General features: G+C 44.1%; 1 protein-coding gene across 3 annotated transcripts in view; it reads right to left on the bottom strand.

The window, feature by feature from the left end:
* Positions 1-22,160, bottom strand: part of LPAR1 (lysophosphatidic acid receptor 1) — a 64,299-nt gene extending 42,139 nt beyond the window's left edge. Inside the window, exon 1 of one of the 3 annotated variants that reach the window (XM_065745257.1) lies at positions 22,092-22,160. The gene's annotated coding sequence lies outside the window, so the exon portion shown is untranslated. Of the gene's footprint in view, positions 1-7,304; positions 7,324-14,035; positions 14,235-22,091 lie in introns of those variants that run through there. The other 2 variants (XM_065745258.1, XM_065745260.1) reach the window with 2 other exon arrangements.
* Positions 22,161-22,385: the final 225 nt, after the last annotated feature.

Below are 22,385 nucleotides of genomic sequence, written 5' to 3'. Positions count from 1 at the left end.
TGCTCCACATGCTCTTCTGAGTTAATTTTGTCTTTTTGTGTGCCCGCGTGTCCAAACTCAGCCTTCACACACCACTCTGGAAATTACTCCTCCTTCTCAAAAAGCATTATCTTCAAATGCCTGCTTCACATTTCAACACATCCAAGCATGCCTGACATCACTTGTAGCTGCCTGGCTCGTCTTCCAAGCTCTAGGATCATTTTTCCCATCTTTATATAGCTTTCCAGTGACCCCTATTCCATCTTACTCACCTCTTGCGAGCAGCCTTTCATTCTTTCCACTCCTTGCTCCAAATTTTTACTACTATGCCCATGCAGAGAGCAGAAAATGGAGATTTAGCATTCCTGCAAGAAAACCTTCACTGGAAATCAAAGAATCACACTGTAGATCTTCCAGGCTTCCTATTTCCAAGACAGAGTTCTGGGCTATTTTCTGAAATTCACTGATTTTTCCACTGTTCAAGACAGATGAAGGAAACACTCCTACAATGACAACTTGAAACTGCTGCCATTCTGACTTAGGGAAGTTGTGCTATTTGACCAAGAGGAGAGTGACTTCTGTCACCAGCCTCAAGGTCATCAGCTGCAATATACTGTCACCGGTATAACTCAAATAACACCTCATGAGACCTCTGTTTCCACCTTTCTGAAAGCATGCTAAAGAGTAGCAATGACCCTGCAGTGCCTTACAGCAGCTCACAGTTTGTTCCTTTTTGAATATACTCTCCTTTCTCATTCCTGAAATGTTGTCACTCTGCTGTACTGAAGAAGAGAACAAAATACACTGCATATGATGCAGACTTTAGCAAGAACTATCTTGAACAAAAACAGATGTACGCTCAGAATTCTGTATGCCACATATAAAAAGGAGATACAATTATTTTTATTTGGGATCATCACAGAACAGAAGAGAAAAAGAAAAAAAAATCTTAAATCTGTTTAGCTAGCTCCAGGTAGTACACCAAGAAAAGAGCAAGCCTAATCTTGTAATAGGCCCCTAGTACTTTAACACAGATGAAAGAAAAATATGTCAGCAGTCACTTTTCACCATCTCTCCAGGAAACTGAAAACACAGGATTAGTGAAAAATACTTGGGCATGACCATTTTGTGTCACCTGGCTGCATTTTCACTGCTTGCACTGCACTGATCCCTCCATCGAGGCAGGGAAAGGACTTTTGCAGACATGTTGCATGGCAAAAGGTGCCCCCACTGGCACAATTAAGAAAAAAAAAAGGCAGGATGCAAAAGATTAAAGCAAAACAGAATTCACCTACAATATCTTGAATGCTATCCATGCCATCAGATTGGCTGCTTCTTTGTCTCTGCCCAGCCTATAGATGGGTAGGAGTGGGCAGACAGAAGGGGACAGGGGACATGAAGAATGGGGTCAGTATTACTTCTGCAATGTACTGGTGCTACTCAGCCTCCTGAGCATAAGGTATGGGGCAATGAGCACGACTGCCAAATGCTCCTAAAAAGCATTCCTGCTGAAAGCCAGCCAGATTGTACAAAGGACTCTCCCCCTGCCCCCAACCCACCCCAGCTCCTTCAGCAGTAACAAAACGCAAAGGGGACTCTGCTTTCACAGCAAACAAAGGTAGCTCCTAACTTAATACCCGTGTGAGCTCTGGGTGCAGCCTCGTGTTTTTCAAGAGCTGCAAATAAAGGCAACAGGATCTCCCAACAAACTCCACTCAGGAGCATTACAGCAAAAATTTAATCTCAGCTAAAAAGGAAGTCTGAAACACAAAAGCAAAGGAATGGCTTCATACTAATGAAGTTTTGATGGCGTACTGCCTACAGCACTAAAAAAAATCCCCAAATCTGGCAAACAGTTTCCCACATTTCACTCCCAAACACTGGAATTGGAAGCGCCACATGCAGCACTGTGTTCTCTTCTCTGGATAGGTGCTGCTGTCTTTACTGATACCACTAAGAGAACTACCAAGTGGGGAAAGACATTCAATCTGTGAAAGTTAACTCCAACAAATAGCGTTTCAACATAAATACAACACTTAGGGAAGTCCCCTATAGTAACATACTGTTTTCTTGGGCTAACTTTGGAATAATCAGCTGACACTTGAAAGAGCAGCACCTATCTAACACATGGACCAAGAGCATCTTCTCATCAAAAGAAATATGGCTCAAACACATCACAATTAAACATCATAATTTCTGGATCACCTGTCTGAGAAAGCAGAAAATAGAAGCAATGTAGTTCTGTCGTTACTTCAAGTAGTTAGGAGAAACACAGAAGCACTGATGGAATTGTGAAATATCCACTGCAGTGAGAAAAATCATCACCCTATTTTTCCAAAGACCTTCAAAAAATGCTTACTGTGTTCTCAGAGTTTGGGTCTGCCTCCTCTGTCAGTTCACATCAGATTTTTGACCCTGTTACAGTTGTTCAGCCTCGGTACCTATCACAGCATCCTTTTGTACCTCTGCCTCTCTCCACAGACTTCAAGTTTCTGGATTAGGTGACTTGGGAGATGCTAATTCAGCATGATCTCAAAGCTACTGTATTTGGCTCAGCTGAACAAGGTTACTGTCCCTGTCCATCTCTAGCAAATAAAAGCCTAACTTGTGGTTGTAAAGAGGGCAGTTTTAAGTACTTATTGACCCCAGATGGCTAGGAAAGTCAAGGAAAATAAAAAACTGAAGCAAGTTTCAGAAAGGCAAGATTAGACAAAGATCTGATACATGGGTTTCCACTTTCAGATGTCACTCCAGAGACATTCCACATTCCACATGGCATCCTCAGACTTGCCATCCAAAGAGCCTCGTCTGGTACCACTCATCTCCAGCAGCCTCCTTTGCCAAACAAACCCTTGTCTGTAAGCTTGTTCAACACACAGATAAAAGCATGGCTCTTCCATGGCAACCTTCCAGGACAAAAAAAAACCCCAAAGAAACGTGGTCCAGGGAAGGGCTGTAATGATCACCTACCTATCTCCTGATTCACTGCACCACTTGTTAACGTAATGGTAATAGCAGGGCCTACCTCATGGGGAAGCTCTGCCAGTCTTACCTGTTATGCCAAGCAGTTTCCAGAAAAGTACCTAGGGAAGAGGCAGGTAATGCTGCTCCCTGTACTCTACAGGGTCATCATATCCAACAGATAGATCCATATCTTTACACCAACAGGTTTTTTTTTATACTACCTAACTCAATACTTCACCAACTGCCTTAGTCTATGGAGGGCTTGTGACTTCTCCATTTCATACAGATGGAATCCCCAGTAATAACATAACACTTCCAGCCCTCTGTCTTTCAGTTTTCCTCTTAAAGAAAAAAGAAAAATAAAGGAGAGGGAGAATGATTTTACAATGCAAACATTAATTCTTTCTTACCTACTATGGACTGATCGAGTTGTTGTTTCCCTCTTCAGTAATTTCACTCAGCTAACAAAAGAACAACCATAGATCAGTCTCTGGCACATTAAGTAAAAATGAAAGGCAGAAATTTCATTTCAATTTCATGGTCCTAAGAAAAGAGAAGATACCGCACTGTTATTTTTGCCTTTACAATAGTGACTGCTGGGAACTACTGCAAAAAAAATTGAGCTTTCTTTTGCATGTTTAAGGCATTAGATCTCCTGCCTAAAAAAAAGTTATTACCTCTTTTGAGTCCTTGTTATTTTATGTGAAGCCTTTACCACATCTGACACTAGCACTTAGAATAGCAGATGTGCAGATTCATTCACATCAATGCAATTCTATTCCTTAGAATTATTCAGAAATTCACAGTGACTTTTTGAACTTATTACAGAATCACAGAATGACTTAGGCTGGAAGAGATCTTAAAGATCATTCAGTTCTAACAGCCTCCTTCAGCCAGGCTGGTTGCCACCCAGCAGGTTAAAACAGGACCCCATCCAACCTGGCCTGGAGCACCTCCAGGGATGGGGCACCCACAGCATCTCTGGGAAGCTGTGCCAGGGCCTCACTGCCCTCCGAGCAAAGAATTTCTTCCTAACACCTGACCTAAAAATCCCCTCTTTAAGTTTAAAGCCATCCCCCCTTGTCCAATTATCAGACTATGTATGAAGTCAATCTCTTTCCTGCCTGTATCCCTTCAGGCACTCGAAGGTTGCAATAATGCCTCCCCAGAGTCTTCTTTTCCCCAGGCTAAACAATCTAAACATGCCCAGGTCCTTCAAAGTTCTCTTCACTTCATATATACTTAAAAGCAGTGAGAAAAAAGCTGAAAAACTCCAGGATATGCCAACATGACTTCATAAGCATGCAGAAATATCAGCAACAGTAAAACAATCATCCCAGCAGACTAGCACGGGATAATCCATAACTCAGAAATGTAGACAAAAAATTCTTGGCCACCCTGAAATTCCTTTAGCAAGCTCCAAGCTCTGCTCTCTTCAGAGAAAACAGCAAAACTCTGTAAACTGCACTGCATTTTTTCCCACATTCAACAGTTCTACCAGCTAAAACCAGAGGAAAAGTCATGTGCCATCTCCCTATCCTGTCACCAGTGACCTTCCTCCACTTTCCCCGACGGTGTGCCTTGTGTGGCACATTAGCAAGTGTCTGGTTCTGTGTCAGAGACCAGACTGCTGCATCTCACTGTGAGCTGTGCACATGGTGTACTGCAACACAGAGATGTGCAGAATGAGCTCCATAAGAGATGGGGAGCTTCACCAAATGACCCAACCAAAGCATACTGACAAGCTAAATTAATTCACGTGCTTAAGATCTCTACAACACCTGCTTCCTCCCATTTCTGTCTTCTCATAACCTCCTGTGACTCAAGTTAACTTACTCAGTGATTAAAAATGCCATAATAAGTTTATAGCTATGATTCCATATTAAATAAAAGAAGCAGAAAATACTAAGGAAAGAAAAAAAGAGATTTCCAGACAGACAAGTGTGGCCTGTTGTAGTATCTTACCCAAACCCTTCTGAACAACCAAAGCAAGCTTGCTGGTCTTTTTCTTCTCAGTGAGACTCTTCTTTGTGGTCTCTCCTTATCTGTTGTCTCAGAGGAGGGACCTCCCCTGCCCTATCCTCAGCATACGTGTCCATGGCTTGTAAGCCAGTACAAAACTAACCATACCTGTCAGACTCTTCTTGCCATGTATGCATTAGAATACACACGTTAAAGCAGTTTTTGCAGCCTGACACCACTTGTCCTGTTCACCTGAAGTCTTTCTCCAGCAAGCAAGACAAAAGTCGTCTTTTCATCCACCACTCATTACAATAGCAATAAGTATCAGAGTAATTCTAGTAATGACACTGGTTAAACTGGCTTAATAGCAGTGAATCTGAAATTACACTGCTGGACTCAAAAATAAGCTTCTCACTGACAGCATGGAAAGCGAGTATCTAATTCTGGTATCACGTATGCACTGAGTACACCACAGCAGTACCCGCAATCATTCAGCACATCTTCAGATCCAGTACCATCAAATGGCATGAGTTACACCCATTACTACAGCTCATGCAACATTACCCTCACTGTTGCAGTGGAGAATGCAACTTCTGTCTGTTGCCCCTTGACAGTGGACAGGTTACTTTTAAGAGTAGCAGAGCTACCACATTCATATTCACATTCATATTCATATTCACATTCACATTCTCACCCATTCATACGAAGAACTTCCAAATGAATGCAATGAATTTCACTGTGAAAGAAATGAAATTCACTGTGAAAAAAAAAATGAATTTCACTGTGAAAGTGGATTTGTGAGGTCTTACTGAGGGGTCGTAGGAGTCTGGAATGGGAGTGCCACACAAAAGGGACAAAATTGCTCTATTGGACACTTCCGAGTCCAACTTCACTGTCTAGAAAGTTGTGTTCTATTGTAATTACCTAATATATGGGAACATTCAGGCACAGTGATGGGCAATCTCTACTGCAAAAAAAAAATAGAGAATGAACCATTAATTACAGTTTATTTCCCACTAGCAATAGCTCATGTCACTGAAGTTAAAACTAGCCCTAAGCACTTGGCCAAATTTTTCAACTTGAGAAGACCGAGAGGAGACTGAAGATGCAAAGAACTACTCATGTGGTGCTTCATAAGCAACCTAGACACTCAAAGGAAACATGGCAAAGTTTTCCATGCTGCTGTCAGGCTACCACAACATATAGGAGGTAAAATTTGTGTTCTGCATGCACCTAGATGGGCACTAATAGCACAGACTGCAAGATGCTCATGTAAATAACAACCCATCCCCACTGTGCCATACACACACTGCCTGAACAGCAACTGGAAATTAATCCATATCCAGGAACATTTTTCCATCAGATCACTGTGGAGAAAGAAACTATTCATTTCTTTTTGTTAACGAATGGTTAATTTGCTTAGGCATTAAAAGCCACTTATCTGCAGGTGCAATTTAAAAGATTAAATACTTTCTTTTGCAGGCTGATTGGGTTAATCCAGCAGCACTGATTTCCACCCAGATCATTTCTGTTTCAAGAACGTCCCTACCAGCAAAGTAATGCATTGTTTGTGTACAAACATTTCCAGGGCAATTATTAAAAAAGGGATTTATTTTCCCAACATGACAGAACAGACAAAAAACAAAGCAGCTAAATAAAACATCATTAAAGCTTAAAAGGGAAAGAAGGAGGCTGAGAGGAAGTAAGGGAGGGAGACAGGCAAAAAGAATAATACTGTATTTCAGATGTTTCACTGTCATCGAGGATCAACTTCTTAGTAACAATCTGGCAGTTACAATGGGGTATTGAGACTGAAAGGCAGAATGGGGTAGTGCTGTCTTTCTCCTGTTTGGTAATACAATGAAGCACTGGGGTACTTGCAATCAGAGAGTCATAGAAATATTGTTTGAATTGGAAGGAACACTTAAAGGCCATCTAGTCCAACTCCCCTGTAGTGATCAGTGGACAAGGTGCTCAGATCAGCCTGACTCTGAATGTCTCTGGGGTCTGGCAGCTGTCCCCCAAAGCAGGGAGCTGGAGGGGCACGACCAGGGCTCCAGGAATGGACCCAGGGTGAAGCAGCCACTGAACAGTTGCTGCAGAGGGACCAGCACAGCCTCTGCAGAAGGAAGAGTGGCCTCCAGAACCCACCCTCCAGAACCTCAGCCTGCTGAGGAGCAGGAATACCCCCAGCCTGGCTCACAGGAATGGAGATTCCCCTCCTTTGGCTGCTCAGAAGCATCCCTCTTCTCCCATTGGGCTCCATCTGCTTTATGGTTCAGACTTCTACGATCTAACCACTTGTGACATTAACAGCCAAAAAAAGCAATAGGACAGCAACTTCTACAAGTTTGGGCCTAGCCCAGACATTGAACATGTCAAAGCAGATATCTTTTTACCTGTTTACATTGCTGCTGCTCCGTCTTCAGAGTGAAGACTCCTCAACAGTTGTCTTGGAAGCAATTCAATTCTTCCAAATTCCCAGAGAACTGGGGATTTTATTTTTGCTGTGGTCCCCTCTATTTAATACATTTGTTTCTGTGTTTGCATGATTTTGCTTTGATTGCCTTTTGTCAATCACGGTATAGATTCTGCATTAATGCATGCACAACCACATCTTGGCTACCACCAGCAGCAAAAACACAATGCCTGTTTGCCTGTACACCACCCTGCAGATTTCACGACTGAGAAGAGTGATTCAGGCTACAGCACTTAGCTTCCACACAGACCAAACCAACGAACACCACCATGGGAAATTTCATTTCAACTTGCCCAGCCAGCAGAAAAGCATCTATTAAAAAAGAACAGTTGTAGGAGAGCTAACTTACTGAGATACAATGAAAATGCAGAAATCCAAGAGCATATCACTAAAGCAAAAAGAGGAAATCATCTTTTCTACTTCGCCTTCTGCCAGCTCACACCTGTAGAGCTCAAAGAGAATTTAAAAGGTTCTGCAGGGGAGCCCACAGCTGCTTGCAGATGGAGGAGGCTTACATTGAGACTTACACCGTCTCAGTCTTCCATGTTCAAGAGAGTAATACATATATTCCTTAAATAAGGAAAAACTTGGAATTTTTAAGCTGAGGCTAGAAAGAAAATTGCTTCAAGCTATTGAAAAAACTGCCCTTGCTGTCAGCAGGAGCCTTTCACAACACAACAATCAACAGAAGATGTCAAAACTACATCGCCTGCACTCGCAGTTCAGCTTGTGCTTCAGAAAAATGACATCAGTCAAACCTCTTTGAATAGGGGCTCTGTGGCTAAACAGGGAGAGATCACTGTCCTGGCCTCCAGCATTAATGATATGAGTGCTGTGCAGGAGGCTGCTGAATCTTTCTGAGGCAGAACACAGCCAGCTAAGAGCTGGGCGAGAAGTGCAGAGAGGTGCACTGGATGGAGCCCCTGCACCCACACCAAACAGCTTCACAAGGTCTGCAGAGACAGGGCTGGGTAGGACTGCCCCTTCTCCTCACTACAAAGCAACAAAACTCTCACGTTATTCCTCTTCCACACATTTCACTCATATACAGCAGAAAAAGAGCAGCACCATGCAGTGGCAGTCCCTCCAAGAAATCATCTGTTCACATAGAGCATGAGTGAGTCAGGAGATGAACCTTCCCCATCATCACACCAAGGCATGATCAGTCTCCCCCCATTCCCCCCCAAAAAACCCCAAATCCATCAAAGATCGGTCTGAATATATATGAGACAGAAAAAGTTCTCTTTCCACAAATTTACAACACGAAAAGTTTCAGCAGACCATACACTACCCTGAAGCATTTATCTTGCAGGGAAATCTTTTCCATATGCCAATCTGGCTTGACCATCACCATGCCTCACAGCCCTTTGAAGATGACAAAGGCAGGCTGACCACAGCTATGCACTGGGCTCCACCAAAGGGCAGACAGTTCAAGCGTCTGTAATTAACCTGTGCTCTTCTGCCTTTCTCCCTCAGCTGCTCTAATGCTGATCCACAGGAGGGACCTCCAGATGTCTTGCCGTGGCCACAACAAAGGCTCTTCAGAGAGCACATTATTCCAAAAATTGCAAGATATTCAATGCTTTTGAAACTGTTTTAGTCTCTCTCTTGGTTTTTTTTGTTGTTTTTTTTCTTGTTTATTCTGGCAAACCTGATCCTGTGCCCATGAAGTTCAGTGGCAGGCAGGCAGGACTCCCCCTAGCCAAGCATTTGCTACAGGTCCAGCCAGGCTGAAGACAGACAGCCCTGACCCCACTTGTCCTGCTACACATATCCACACAATTTCCTGCTGCTGTGGTTACTCATGGTAAAAGGTATTTGAGGGAATGGCTGGGAGATGAGTGTTGATAGAGGCAGAAGGGATGCTTGTTGAGCCCTCCCTGACATTTGCTTTCAGATTAATGGAAATGACCACGAACATCTTGAAGAGAGAAAAACAAACACCTTCCTGTGTCAGTGGCTCATTTTAAAGGTCTTTTCTAAGGCACATAAACATCTCATCATGAAGGCAGGAAGCTAAACATTGCCGTATCTGATTTTAAAAAAGAAGGGGAAAAAAAAGAATTATCTTGGCCTTTCTGATTTTCTCTGTCCAAAATAATTAACTCCTTTGCCTCTGGATATTCCAGGGGACTTGCATCTTCACTATTCTGGCTTCTGAAATCAAAAGCAAATGCTGCATTTTACTAACAAATAGAAAACACATTTTGAAAGGACAAACCCACAGTATTTGGCTTTGTAACATGTGAAATCATAAAAGTGCTCTCCCCAAATCTTGTCAATTATGGTAAAAACTGGACTCGCATCAGTGGCAGGCTAATCCACAAGGCATGCAGCAGCACACCAAGTTTCTTTGCACACTGCTCAGATGAGTTTAAAGAAACCCAAGAGGCACTCACTACCCCAATCTCTTCATTTTCACTATAAGTGCCATCACCATGCTGTCCACGGAGCAATTGTGCTCCTTTTTCCCACTGAACACAGGACACAGAACACATTTTCTCACTCTGTTACAGATTGAAGGCTTTGAATTTGTTTAATTAGGCAAGACTTCTGCCTCATGTGCTTAGGCACTCTTTAAAAGAGACTTTTTTGCACCTCCCTCACCTAGGTCAGTTTGCACCATCCAGCGTAATTCACTCAGCTTCCTCTCCTGATTACTTTCATATTATTTCTGTTCTACACCCATCTCTTGGATGGCATTTTCTTGCCTTTTTAAAATCCAAAACGGTACTTCATCTTTTCTCAAAGCTTCCACTTCTCTGAAACACTTCTTCTGAGCACTGCCTGAGAAGTGTAAAAAACTTCTGCATAGCTTCTTCAGATTCTGTTTTTCTATTTTTTTCGCAGTTCCCCCTTTAAGGCCAACATGTCAGCTGCCTTCCACATACCACCCAGAACCTCTGGACTGAGTGCAGTCATTTTCCACATGCAGCACTAATTTTTGCAACAGCTTCCATTAATGCCTGCGAGATGAAGACTGCTCAGAGATGGCTTTTTGTTTGCTACTCAGCCAGGCTGCAGAGCCTTCTCCTGCTCTCACCTTGGTGCTGAGCATGCATCTGCCTCAATGCCCGGGGCTGGCAGCAGGCACATGCATGTTTCTTTGGCTACACTAGGCACTTCTTCACCAAAATGATCTGTTCAAGAAACGAACAGAAAAGAAAAAAAAAAACAACCATCCAAAAATGTTCTTTAAAGCATGCGTACTGACCATAGTGTCAGCTGCAAGAAGCAGTTGTCTAGAACAGTAAAATATCCCTGACAGAGAATTTCTGATTTCCATCCTTGAGCAACGTGGACTGGGAAAACTCCAGAGTTGACAACCCACACCGTTACTGAATTTCAACATTATCTCATTACTGTAAAATAAATTACTCTAAAAGGACCACCAGAAAACAAGAGAAAAATGTGAGTAGACACTGCCTGCCGGAAAGTAATGCCAAACTGCTCTGTCTGATGTAAACAACTGACTGCAACATGGATGTTCTCTCAGAGCACAACCACAAGGAAGCTGCTGTCATATGACAGTGTTTTCATACTCTGCGCTTCCATTGTAATGGCTTCTAAAGAAACAAATGCTTCGAAAACAAGTCACTTCCAAGCAGTTTCTGAAATTCCTTCAAAGTGGTTTATTCTTACCAACAGACGTGTGTGAAGAGTTTAACAGGCAGGGAGAAAAGTTCAAAGTCACCACGGATAGCTCATCATTTATGATGCGTCACCAACTGTCACCAGCTTCATTAGGGGTGGAGGTGTGAAAAGAAAATAACGTCTTGCGTGCTTTTGTCCTCCTCCTCATGAACAATTGCCACCACCACTGAGCAAGGAGCTCACTGAAACCATTCGCTGGGATGGCAAGCAGCATCTTTCACAGTGCTGAGCCAAGGGGAGGGCATGGCCTCACATAGGTTAGCTGAGAGAGTTCTGCTCTGAGGGACCTCTCACCCCTATTGTGCTTAGAGATTGGGATGACACTGGCAGGCAAAGACACATCAAGGTATAAATCACCATATAACACTACGATGCTTTTCTCCAGCTTTGACTCCACAGCAGCAAATAGCATTTTTTGTAACAAGCCTCTACAGCCTTCTAATATATATTTACCAAAAGAAAAACAAAACAAAACAGGAAAAAAAAAACAAAACAACCACCACCAAAAAATATGATACAACACTTCCATGGATCAACAACTTAGGCTCCATCTGCTAACCCTACCTGACATGACCAGCCCCTTGTTTAAAACATAAAAGTACTAGTCTGGCATTCCTCTGAAACAAGTTCGTGTTTAAACGTTAAGGCCATATCCTTTTCACTGGATAAAAAACATCTGGATGATAACAGAATGTCACAATTCCCTAAACAGCTTTGGGGGGGGCAAAGTTAAAGCAAATATTTTCCCCACCCCACATCCACAAAACAGATGTTCAGTTTTCAGACAGAATGAATGACCACAAAATGCAATAATCTGGAAGTGCTGAAGCCAAAGAAGTCCACAATTAAGTGTGCCAAATCCCAAACCCCAAATTACAAATGTACCATCTAAATACAGATTTGTGTGAACCCTGAGCAGTTGTGAGCAAAAAAGGAGGTTAATTAAGTTTATCTGAAACAGAAACTTGCCCGCCACTCCCCACAGAACATTGCTCTGAAGATGGCAAGGCATTGGCTCGACGTGGTTGAGGCCAGCACCAATGCAGGCATAGCAACTGCTCATCCATCACTCCAAACAAAATAGAAATAGCCATCGTGCTGCTTCAGAAAACTGTTCCTAACATCTGCATCAGTTAAAAATGACTTATCACAGCAATTTCTGCGGCACTGTATTTTGCATAGCTAAGCTGAATGAAGCTTGAAAGAACTAAGAATTGACAAGAAGAATTATCTTAATGGTGGGGTTTAAATTCCCTGTTCTCACGTCACTGCTTTTTCCCAAGGCCACAAACAAACTTATCTGATGGACAGCAGTGACCCAGAAATAAGATCTTACCTTTGATCTCGCCACAATGGAGTGGCAGCAAACCCAGGAGCTCAAGACAACAAAAATCCTAATGTTGACAAATGAAAGGTAATTACTCCTTGCCCACCATGCAAGTTGCTGGTGTGTGCCCCTAACAATAGGCAATAGGAATTTGTGAGCCTGCGATGCAAAATCGGGGCTGGCTGTTATTTTCCTGGTGGGGATCAAAAGGACTCTTTCCCTCTGTGTGTCCCTCTGGTCCACACCATACTCCCCATCACCACCCCAGCTCAACTTGCTGCAGTTATTGAGGAACTGCTTTCAGAGATGACCAGGAAGGAGCGTGTCCCAAACAGTGTACTGGTACTAGCAACTGCCAGAGGCATTTAGTGGAGAGTTGCAGCAGGGCATTGGATTTTGGCCTCAGGTAGCACATGCTTATCATTCCTTGAATTCGAGATTTATAAAAGCAAATCAGTTCTGAAACATGGCCTAGAAGGAAACACCAAAATTTAATCACCTCTCCCTCTGACCCTTCCCCTCCCAATTATCAAGTGAGGTTCACTGCAGGTCAGGCTGCTGTGTATCTGAATACACAGGTAAATACAGCGGCTTAGTGCACAGCTTGACTAATTCACTTTAAAAATCAACTGGGATTAACTCTAAATTGTGTTTAGCTTTCAGTGCATAGAAGAGGTCACATGAATTAAGTAGGCTGTTGTAAATTCACACCATACTTGAGTGATTACTCAGCTTCTCCAACCAGCTCCTCCGCACACATACTATCCAACAGGAACAATATACTTTGGTCAGAATGTTGGGGAGATATTAACAATTCAAGAGAAAAGAGCCAGGAGGCAGAATGCAGTCAGTGTGAAAACTAATTAAAAAAAAAAACAAAAAAGAAACCACAAAGAGAATACTTCTAACAGTTATATATGAAGACAGATTAGTTAGTGTCCAAGAACCTCTATCTAGTCACTCTATCCTAGTGTTTTTCAGATACATTGCCTTTGCACGTCTCTTATGGTACAAAAAATGAGAAAATCCTCAGAATTATGCAGCAGTGCAGTAGTTTGCCTCAAACTTTCCCACTGGAATTCACATTAGCAAGGGTAAAATCTCTGAAATGAAAACTGCAAGGCCTCATTCCAACAGCTAACAAACCACGAACCATAAAGCACTACCACCGGGGAATGTTTTGTGATGATACACATAAACTAAGGAGTCTAAAGGATCCAGACCATAGGGGTGAATGTACTGCCATCTGCCCACGTGCCAGAATGGTTAGGCATCCCAGGGTGGGTGTCCACTGTACCAAGCCCAGCGGGCAGCACTGGCTCTGAGGAACCATCTCTCACTGGACTCCCTAAGTTGGCCAACCTTATGACAGTGACATCACTATGGAGAAACCCAGTCCTTGTCCCTCAGCCAGCCCCACAGACAGTCACCACTGGTTGCTCCAGCCATCTTCTACTTACCCAGCGGGCAAGAACGTCTGCCAGGAAACCTAAGGCAAGGTAAATGGCCAAATCCCTATAGCTAAGTAGTACAGCTATACTGGCACCCCCCTCTAGTGGAGACATAGCTTATACCAGTGAGTGCCTTCTGCAGAGTCACAGGCTGGGGAGGGGGACGGGGAATTTAGTCAAACTTCACTTAGAAGTGGAGGGGGAGAAATCTGTCACCACCTGGCCTTGCAGCTCCCAAGGAGGATGGCATTTCCTCTCCCTCCCACCCCACATGCCTGAAGATGCCAGAGAATGAAGAAGCCAGTGAATTTTGTCACAAAAATATGATCAACTGTTTTCTGTTCAAAGAAACTTCATGGAGGAGATGTGGAGGCATGCACATGCAGGACGGCAGCAGGAGTGTTTGTTGAGGCTTATTAATTTAGGGCATTTCCGTGTGTTCTGCAACCATGTGATTGCTCCTGTCATCAGGTTGTCATCAGCTCACAGCTCTCCCAGGATATTCTTCTCTAGGCTGAGCCCCTTCAGGAAGCTTTTGGTTGTGAAAGTCATGCAACCTGAGCAAGGAACAGAAACATATGGCGCTTCTTGGAGAACCAGGTGGCAAACTATGAACTTCCCATCAAGTGTTTGCAAAAATGCAATGGTTTCTAGAGACACCTATTCACTAATTACTTGAATTGCTTTGATCACAGTAATATCCTGCAACCTCAGCCAGCTTCCATGCCTGCTGCATCAGGAATCTGAATCAGCTACAACTGCTGTCAACCAGAAGTTGAAAGATGAGGAAAGCAATCGGACTGACCCCAAGAGTTGCCTCCAGTTTGCATGTGAGTTTCTGTGAGGGGTCGTGCTCTATCTGAAAGCAAAGATTTTATCAGTTCCACCCGAGGAAGAGCAAAATGAAGCTGGCATGTGACCAGACACATTTGGGACAGCTCTCACAGCCCCACACAGACACTTTGCACAGGGCAGGTCCGATGGATGCAGCCTGGCTGCTGCATTCTGAGTGGAAAAGTGAGCAAAAGCAGTGACCACTGAGCTTTGCAGTTACAGACATATCTTCCAAGCACAATATGTCTCATCTGCAAGGCTGTGTTCAATCCTGGAATACTGGATGTCTAAACCAGACACCCATTTTCATGAAGCAGGCTACTCTGCTGCCACACCATCTGGGGAAAACGATAAACCAGTCCATTCTCCTGGGCACTGAATGAGAAGCACAGTGTTGGAGTACTGGTACTGTATCTGCAAGACTGTATTTCAGATCATATTAAGCCATCATCCTGAACTTTATGCTTGGACAGAAACAGCTGAACGTGCCCAGAATCCTAGACCAAAACCCAATCCTCCACTCCCTGACTACATCTAAAGATTCTGTAGTTGGCAAATACATGTTTGAACGTGATTCCCAGCAGGTCCCAGGTGTTGCTGTGGCACAGAGGACAATATGCTCTTTATACTGTCACCTGGTTTCTCCTGACAGGACAGGAGTGCCTGAGGAACTCTCAAGATGTTCTTGGGTATTAATAAATTGCCAGAAGTCTGTCAATCCAACTGTAAGCTGAGCTGTCTATACATCTGCAAAGATACCTTCTTCCAAGCTCAATATTCACAATAAATGTGGTATTAGTATGGAATTTAACGTGCAACACTTCCCTCTAGGATTTACATGCTTATTGTCATCAGTCTGAATCTATTCTGGTCCATCCCCTTATCAACTTCCCAAATGCTTTTGCTCTTTGATGATTAGTTTTATATGTTTAAGCTGGCAGACAACAACAAAAAGGTACTAAAAAATTAAATCCTACCACCACAACCTGAGGCAGTGTAGCCAGACTGTCCGTGTACATCCTACACTGCAGCCACATCACCACATCAAAGCGACACCTCTTCACTGCAGCTCATCTCACAATTGAATGTACCTTGTAAAACTACAGACCCACTCTCTCTGGGGAGGCACAGGAAACATAACCTGTTGCATTATGCACCGGAATGCAGTAAAAGGGATCTCAGTGCAGGCTTCTATGAGCAGGACTGTTGATAGAAGTGCTCACTACAGTACGGATAGGAAATACAAACAAACAAGAAAATAAGAAGACAAACAAATAGACCCAACCCTTCCTCTCTGCTTAGGAAATTTTATAAACTCACAGAATCAGAGAACCACAGAGTGGTGGTGTAAGTTGGAAGGGATCTTATAGCCCATCCAGTTCCAAGCTCCTGCTTCAGGGCTGGCTGCCACCCAGCAGCTCAGGTCAGAACAGAACCTGGCCTGGAGCACCTGCAGGGATGGGGCACCCACAGCACTTCTGGGCAGCTGTGCCAGGGCCTCACTGCTCTCTGAGTGAGCGATTTATCCTAACATCTCACCTAAATATCACCTATTCCTGTTTAAAGCCATTTCCTGCTGTCCTATCAGTATCAGATTGTGTGGAAAGCCAGTGTCCCCCCTGATTTATAAGCTCCTTTTGAGCACTGAAATGCCACAGTAAGGTCTCCCCAGAGCCTTCTTCAGGCTGGGCAAATTACATCACAGCTGCATTCTAAGAGATCAGACAGATAAAGACCTGTCTGTGCAAGTCTGTGAGCACCTGATGCAGTCCTGAGAATCAAAGGAATATGACATGTTAACCACAGTGATGACTGCCATGGTGATAGGGTGAGAAAACTCTTCTGGGGACATGGTGACTGCTGCCTGACGTAACAGCTGCCTGGAGATGCTGACCCACAGCACATCTGATCATTTACTTCTCCATCCCCTAATACCCCAAGAGACTCAAAGTGCTCTGCACCTAACAGCTTCAAAGACGAACACACATTCAGAGAACTCCATTGGTACAGACCCTTCCCCCAAATTCTGCTATAACATATAAAACAACAGTGATTGTGATTTTAAGTTGTGTGGCTATTCCTCATGATATATTAGCAGTCCTTCTCCATTCCTGCAAACAAATGGATGTGACCTGTACCACATTTCTTTGACTTCTCAGGCACCAGTAAGTCCTTGAAGGAGTACAAGTTAAGCTCAGCACTTAAACCCTGCTTAACACTTAAATAATCACTCACTCGACAAAAGAAGAAATAAATTTCTCGATGTAGTGAACATTCAGTACTATTCCAATATTTTCTTTTTTTTTTTTTAACAGAGCCGTAGCTAGCTTCTTCATGACAAGAAAAAGGATACTGCCCTAGTTATACATACATTTTTCCATTCAGGCTGAGAACAATCATCTCCAAATGGCCAAATAACTTCTAAGAAAAGTCTCTGGAAACTGCTCCCATAAATAATGTGCTGGCACCATTTTGTATTGACACACACTCTCTAAAAAGAGGGGGAGGAGGCAGGGAGGGAGGGAGGGAGGGAGAGGGGCTTACAATGAAAAACAGTATGCATTTCCTTTGCCAGGCTTTTACCACTCTAAAAATTTCCAGCATTTTGCACAAAAAGATCTTGCCTTTGATGTCAATCCAATGCTTTTTTGCTTGCTCCTGCAAGCACTACAGTGTGCAATACATTTTCTCTCTGGCAAAGAAACAGCATACTGTCTGGAGGGTGCCTGTGAAATTCACCCTACTCAGGGGGTCACTGCAGCACATAAATTCCTAAGGAAAAGGCAAAATGGTGCGTGGGCTTTGCTCACACTGGTGTATTTCTGAGAGATGAACTTCATCACGCACGACAATCAAACTCGCCAGCACAGTTTATGAAAACTGACTTCAGCAGAGGTTTGCCTGTTACTCACAGTCAGAAGCAAAAACAGAAAGACAATGTTAGTCTTGCATACTTGGCTTTTTTGTATTTTTAAATAGAAGGTGAAAGCATCATATTTGATCTAGCTTATGCCACGTGGAAGCCAAAAAAGAAAAAAAGTTCTAATGCACCTCAAGTTAAAGTAACATAAAAAAAACCAACCATCAAACGTATGAGCTGGCACAAAAACTACAGTGCAGTTGTCACTGATAAGGTACCTGTGGACCAAACCTCACCTCGTCCCCAGGGCGATGCAGTCTCCCACATGCTCATCTGGAGGCACTTCCCCTGTGACCCACTGCCCCTCAGCAGCCTACTCCATGGCCTGGTCACCACCCCACTCTGCTGCCCATGGTCCTGATGGGTGCCAGGATCAAAGCACAAGCAGTTGCATACCAGCATGCTGCTGGCACAGGGATGTGCATCTTGTCCACAGAGGCATCCTTGGCTGCTGGCTGTGCTGGGAGTGTTCGTTTTGTTTTTAAGAAGAAATTCCTTGCCCTGGGGTAAAAGCACCAGCACTTTATGTGCACTAAAATAATTGCTGACATTATCTGACTCGAGAAGAAGCCAAATCCAGTCGGACGTAAAGGAAGGCCTCAGAAAAATGTGTTCAACAAACCACTCCAGGCTATGCCTGTCAGGAAATGCTGAAGACTTTACACTACTCTGAGCAGGGCTATTGTTCCTCTGTGTAGAGGTGTGCACAAACCACCTCAGAAGGTCTCTTCCAATGGTCACAGGGTGGCCATGTGGGATGTGGTCACACTCACACTACTCAAGCTGGCACTGAATCAGGCTGTTTTTGTTATCAGTGCTATGCGTTGCATGAACTGAAACTACATTTGCAGGAGTAAAAGGCACCCCCTCGTTTAAGATTAAGATTGAATTAATCTTAAGTGCAACCTTCAGCTAAGCAATGATTAAGGATTTGCAAGCTGGTCTGAACAGCTTGAGTGTATAGGAAGGGTTACAGGCAGACCAAAAACTGCACTGGGTGCAAGCAGATGGACCTGGATATACAAAGACAGAGCTTTCTGAGAATTCTCCTCCAGCTTCATTAATAACTGTGAAGTCTCTGTGCCTGGAGGTGTTCAAGAAACCTGCAAATGTGGCACTAAGAAACATGGTTAGTGGGCATGGTGTGACGGGTTGATGGTCGTTTGATATTTTGAGGTCTTTTCCAATCTTAATGATTCTATCATTCTGTGGTCAGAACAAAGCATCCAACCTCTTTCTCTAGTTCACTGTCACTTCCCTCAGAACAGCAATGAAGGAACAGGAACGAGCAGCAAAGCTTCTACTCATTTTTATGACAATTAAGCTTGGAAGACAAATCAAGAAAAGCAACAATTCAAGTTCCCTGAAATGTAAACAGAGAAGCAGCTCTTCTTCCCCAGGCAGAGCTTTCCCTCATGCTGGGACTGATTCTGTAGTTCTGTTGGACCAATACATCAGCTTTGGGTCTGATCCATGGTTGTTCATTGTAGGTCACTGACATTGATGAAGATAATGAAGGATACTCAGACAAAATGCAAAATGTGTAAGTTCAGCCTTGAAGGTAAGCCACACTTCTGCAGTATCACCTTGTGACACATGGGAAAGCAAAGCTACACAAACACATAATCATTACCATTTCAAGTCATCGTCACCATCAGTCAATCATGATCAGATCTTTCTGATTTCTCCCTTCAAATCATCACCGAATTCTAAGAGGTGAAACGGGCACATAATCTGAAGAAAAAACAACCCTAAAGGATGTAAAAATTCATTACAGTTATCTTTCAATAACTCCCACGTTGTGTTTGTTTTGCCTTTTACAACCATGTTATTTCTTTTCAGAAGTTCATCTGTTCATCTCCTTTTTCATCCCTACTAACTATAAATATATATATGTATGTATGTATCTCATTGTGCAGGAAGAAGCAGTAAAATAATATACTGCATAGAAAGAACTAATTCACAAAACCAAAGGTGATGCAGAGATCAGATACTGTTTATCCTTTCTTCATTAAAACAGTGTGCTTCTTTTCTCTAGCATTGCTACTAGCAGCTGCAGTATAAATAACTCACTTAGATGCATTTAAGCTGGATATAAATATACCGTATTTTACACGTATTTTTCTTTATGAAAAGATGGGGAATTCCCACGAACATATCAAATTGCTATTTGTTTTTGGGAGCGATGATGGAAAGGACAACAATTTCACAGTACGACCTGCTCCTGCTCTTATAGGTCCATTCTTGGACCACCACCAAGCCCACAAGCAATGGTTACTAACAAGTTCTCATCAGCAACAGAACTACACTCAGCATTTTGCCTGTTTGCCTCTCCAGCCATCTACACAGCAAATGGCACTGGGATGGTGCTCCCAAGTTGCTAGCAGGTCACCACCTAGAGGTGCTCAAAGCCAGCTGGCCACCAAAGTTGCTGGGCTCTTAAAGTTGGACAGTGGTGGTCTTCTCCCAGTTACAAAAGATACTTGGGAAGAAATGGTTTCTTTTTAGTTTGAAGCCTTGAATACTGGACAAAGCAAGCCTAATACAGAGAGACTACAGAAAAGCAATTAACTATTCATTAAGGTGTTATTAATGGTTCATCACAGCAATGTAAAATCTGACCCTACCAAAGGTCCTACCTAAGATTCAGTTCCAACACTCTCTGCAGCACCCCTTCCTGGACACCCTACAGCCTTTCTCTGTGGCACTTATCAAGACTCATTTTTATTTTATCCCACTTCTTATCAGAAAATGAATTATGCTTTAGTTAAAACGCGTTCTTCCAGAGTTACTGTTGAAAGCCATGTGGCCAGAAGTATCTTTGCTCACAGGACTGGGATTGCCTTCCACTCACACATCCACATACTGAAGCTGGGTACACCGTCCAGCATTACTTCAGTTTTGCATTGCACATGTGTTTCATCTCAGAGACTGTTTAATCATTCCATTCTTAATATTTGTTTTGAAGAGAGGGAAAGAAAGCAGACACCGGTCAGTACTTTTTCCCCACTCAAGGCAGCACAGTTACCAGTAACTTCCCAGAACAAGGTTCACAGCAGCAGCCAAGGGTCCAAGCAGTGCAACTTGCAATAGGGAGTGCTAAGAGCAGCACAAAACTGTTCCCCAGAATTCCTGAGTAGTACTTCCTCAGTTTTTTTTTGCAGCTGCAAAGACAGAAGAACCATAGTATACGTAGAACTGCATAGGATGGGACTCTGAGTATGTAGTAAAAACAATACAACCGAGACACCAAAGTACCTTCTGAGCACTTATCAGTTAAGGAGAACAGCACGCCTACAGCCCGAGCCCCAGGACAGAGCTCCAGCTGCACCTCTGCAGGCAGTCCAAGGCTGAAACTGCCAGCACATATTGTTTTAATACTCCTCTGCCCATCCTAACACGGCAGTAACGAGGCAGCCGTGGCTGCCAGACTGAAACACGACTCTCAGACCTGAGAGTGACTCACTTCACACCAAATGGTACAGCACACCAAACCTGACTTCGCATGCCGCAGCCTTTATTTGAAAAGACACAGGGAGCAACAGCTTCCAGCAGTGGAAGGCTGCAGCTGCCCCCAAGCCTTGGGGAGCACCGGCTGCCTCTGGAGGTTCTGCCTTGAATCTTCAAAAAATAAAAATAAAAATGCAGCAGTAAAAAAAAAAAAAAAAAGAAATTAAAAAAAAAGTTAAAAAAAAAAAAGAAGAAGGGGGAAAAAAAGGGGGCAGGGATTAGAGTTAGCTTCTAATTTATTGAGACTTAAATGCAGGAGAAACTAGAGAGAGGTATGAGCTCGTTTCAACGAGAAATCCGCCAGAAAATAAATAGATAAATAAAAGAAGTCGAGATATTCCAACATTTTCTCGCACAAGGGCTGTACAGAATGGTTTTCGTATGTTCTCCAAGGAAGGTTTTTCTGGGTTTTCCCACTTGCAGGTCTCTAGGTCAGAGTGAGGAACGAAGTGGGACCCTCTGGTTCCACCTCTCTCTTCTCGCTGCAGTTTGCTGGTGGCTTTGTTCCAGCGCTCCCCTCCACCCCCGGCACTCCCTACCGCTGCGTTTCCCATCCATCCTCTCCCGTCCCGCACCTTTGCGCGGACGCGCGAGGGCAGCTGCTGTCCCACGTCCACGGACTCATCGTCCGAAGCGGTCAGGAGGGAGAGAGGTGGCAACCATGTTTTTAGCTCGGACTCCGTCCACTGCCTTAACCTGGTATAACCAGATCCAGAAGGACTGAACGGGAAAATAATATATATATATATATATATAAAAAGAAAAACAACATAAAAAAAGCGAGAACAGGACGGGCCCTGAGTAAGCGAACAATGGCAGCACTGTTAGCGCCCCTAAATCCAACAAGTGCCCATTGCTCTCTCCGGGCCAGCCCCGAAGACGCTCGTCCCGCAGGAGCAGCTCGACTTTCCGCGCACTCACCGACGTTTAATCCGCTTTCCGAAACACAAAAGCAAACGCGAGCGGAGGGGGGAAAAAGGCAGCGGGGAGGGCAGGGCTGCGGGCGCTTACCTGCGGGGGCTGCGCGGGGCTCCGCGGGCGCGGCTGGAGGGAGCGCGGCTCCGCCGCCGCCGGCCCGCAGGGAGGGAGGAGGAGGAGGAGGAGGAGGAGGAGGAGGAGGGACGGGGAGGGACAGGACGGGTCCCTCCGCCTACAGTCCGCCCGCCCCCGCCGGGCGGGAGCCAGGTGCGGCCCCGCGGACCCCCGCCCGCCCCGTCGCGGCGTCCCGAGCTGTGCGTCGGGGATGAGCGGAGCTACCTGGAGGTGTACGGATGGACTCGGAGCGAGGGGGCTGCTCCTCCTGCA

This window comes from Cyrtonyx montezumae, unplaced genomic scaffold, assembly GCF_038088225.1.
Source record: "Cyrtonyx montezumae isolate F1298 unplaced genomic scaffold, pur_monq_1.0 scaffold_34, whole genome shotgun sequence".
Taxonomy (NCBI): domain Eukaryota; kingdom Metazoa; phylum Chordata; class Aves; order Galliformes; family Odontophoridae; genus Cyrtonyx; species Cyrtonyx montezumae.
This window is presented reverse-complemented; position numbering and strand designations above follow the sequence as displayed.